The sequence below is a fragment of the Vombatus ursinus genome, unplaced genomic scaffold, assembly GCF_900497805.2.
Source record: "Vombatus ursinus unplaced genomic scaffold, bare-nosed wombat genome assembly UNPS02014942.1, whole genome shotgun sequence".
NCBI lineage: Eukaryota > Metazoa > Chordata > Mammalia > Diprotodontia > Vombatidae > Vombatus > Vombatus ursinus.
In genome coordinates, this window is record NW_020954720.1 from 12048911 (window position 1) to 12051984 (window position 3074).

Sequence of the window (3074 nt, forward strand, 5' to 3'; positions counted from 1 at the left end):
GATGTGTTCCAGTTTGCTGAAGTTCCTTATAAAATGTGTCTCTGAAAACTGGACACAATCATCTAATGTGATTAGACCAGGGCAAACTATTAATGAATTATTAACTCAATTTCTCTATGACTTGGTAGAGAAACCCTAGGGTATTAGTTAGTTGAGGCAAAAAGTTAAAAGTAACAGACAGTAGGTATCTGAGGTGGGATTTTAACCCAGGTCATTCTGCCTCCAAACCCAACACTCTATTCACTACACCACACTTTTGTTCGCAAGGTGGTCAGAAGTAGTGATATAAGGACACTCTCAAGGTCTCTGTAGAGAACTTTGGATTTGATTGAATGACATGAGAGACACTGGCACAGGACCATGCATCATAGCATGCCCTCATCAGAGAAGGTACTGTGCTCTATGAGCAAAGCAGAATTGAAGTAGCTCAAAAGAAACACAAGAGGTTCACATTTAGAGAAACCACCGCAAACGTTCACAAGGACTATTTGTACCTGACCTCTGGTAGAGAATTCTGAGCTTATATTGGTCTGATACACCACAGCTAGACACACCGTAAATTGACTCTGACATAGTGATACCATTTTGGTCCTCTTCAAGAATGAAGGACAATAACCAACCAACCAAATAGGTGTAAATGTAATTTTCAGTTAGGTGGTACAGTGGATAGACCACCCAGCTTGGAGTCAAGAAGATATGAGTTCAAATCTGGCCTCAGACATTTACTAGCTCTGTGACCCTGGGTAAGTCATTTAACCCTCCTTGCCTCAGTTTCTTCATCTGTACAATGAGCTAGAGAAGGAAGTGGCAAACCACTCTAGTATCTTTGCCAAGAAAACCCCAAATGGAATTACAAAGAGTCTGACATGACTGAAATGACTGAATAATAATGAAAAAAATAACATTAAAAAAGCTCTTTTATTTGCCTTACCATTTATTATAAGTCCCAGTTCAAAATGGGTTTTAGCCTCTATTAGTAAAATCTTTAACCTTCTTGTAGCTATTCTTACAAGGACTCATCACTTTTTGTATTAGTTCTTAATTACTTGTTCAGACCTGAATAGGCAGTCCAGTATAAAGGATAGAAAGCTGAACTTAGAATAACTGAACCTCCAGACATGCTGTGTGACCCTAAGTAAATCACTTACCCTAAGAGCCTCAGTTAACTCCCTAGGATTAACCTATCCAGTAATCCAGATCTTTTCATATGTGTGCTTTTAAAATCTTAAAGTATACCATTCTTTTTCTCTTACACTGGAATCAATAGATTGAGTTTATCTCTAGAATGTAGTTCTTGATCCGCCCAACTCTCAGTAAATTTTCCTTTTAGAGTGAAATTTTTGAAAACTAGTCTTCTGAAGTCAAGGGCAAATGTCATACTTCTCCTAGTGGAAGTCTAAAAAGGACGATGAAACAGTGAAGGGGAAAAGGAAGAGATCCCACAGGGAGGAAGAAAACTGGTGTCTTATAGAGCAAAGGAACCTAGCGTGTAGTTAGAAGAGGGTGCTGGTGGCCATTGTCAAAATTTACAGAAAAAAATAATAGAGAATGAAGATTGGGAAAAAAAAGATTGATGTATTTGGATGTTAAGGGGTCTGCTTGAAAAGACCATTTTTAGTAGAGTGTTGGTATTATAAACACAATTGCAAGAGGTTGAGATGTGGGTGGGTGGTAAATGGGTAGAAGCAGTAAATACAGACTTATCTTTCTCCAAGCTTAGCAGTAGAGAAGAAAAAAATGTGTAATGAAAACATGTGGTCAAGACAAACACAAGGGAAGAGGGAACCAATAGATATTTTTATGCCTGCTGAGAGCAAAACTAAGAGCAGTAAAAGGAAGTTTAAAAAGAGGCAGTTTAAGCCTGATACACACACACACACATGTACACACACATATGCATGTATGTGTGTATATATATGTCCTGTCAATTATATTTATCTCAAAGTAGAATTAGCTATCACAGTAAGTAGTATATATCTCTCACTGGAGACCCCCAAACACAGGTTGGATCACCATTAGTCTGTATGTTTCAGAGAGAGTTCTTATTTATGTATGAGCAGCAAGATGATGCAATGGATAGAGCCTAGAGTTCAAATCTGGTCTTACAAAACACTTACCAGCTCTGTGATCCTGAGCAGATAACTTAACCAAGTTTGCCTCAATTTCCTCATCTATAAAATGGACTGGAAAAGGAAATGGCAAAACCATTTGCCAAAAATATTTAAAAAATGAGGAGCAAGAGCCAAGATGGTGGAGTAAAGGCAGAAACTCCTCTGAGCCCTCTCAAATTCCCCTCTCAAATACTTTAAAATAATGCCTCAGAATGAATTCTGGAGTGCAGAACCAACAGATGAGGTAAAACAATTTTCCAGCACAAGACAACTTAGAAAGTTGGTAGGGAAAGTCTTGTGTTGGATTGTGTTGCCAAAAAAATTTTAAAATGAGGAGCCAGAGCCAAGATGATGGAGTAAAGGCAGAAACTCACCTGGGTTCTCTTAAATTTCCCTCCCGAATAGTTTAAAATAATGTCTCAGAATGAATTCTGAAGTGCCGAACCAACAGATGAGGTAAAGATGAAGTAAAATAATTTTCCAGTACAAGATAACTTAGAAAGTTGGTAGGGAAGGTCTGTCTCACTAGGGTGAGAGTGGAGTGCAGTGCAACACAAGTCTTGCCTGGCAAGCCAGTAGCAGGAAGCAGTAGCCAGGAAGTCAGCAGTAGATGAGGCCCTGCCAAGTCAGCCACAATCTTTGGGGGCAACTGAATCAGCAGCCATGACTTCTAGAGGTCTCAACTCACAGATGGAAAAGGGGATCTGACAACTGATCAGGAAATATTTTGTAGTCATTAGGTACAGAACTCTGTTGCCCACACAGAGATAAGAAATGCAGGCCCAGGTCATAGTCTCAGGACAAGGAGGAGCATTAGCATACTAGAGCTCATAGTCACAGGGGAATGGGGACTCTGGTCATAGTTCCAAGGTGGAAAAGAGTGCTTATGGTCACTCACCAACCAAATCACAGGCCAGGAGCACAGTAACCATGCCTCTTCTTAGATCATACCACTTTGAAAGA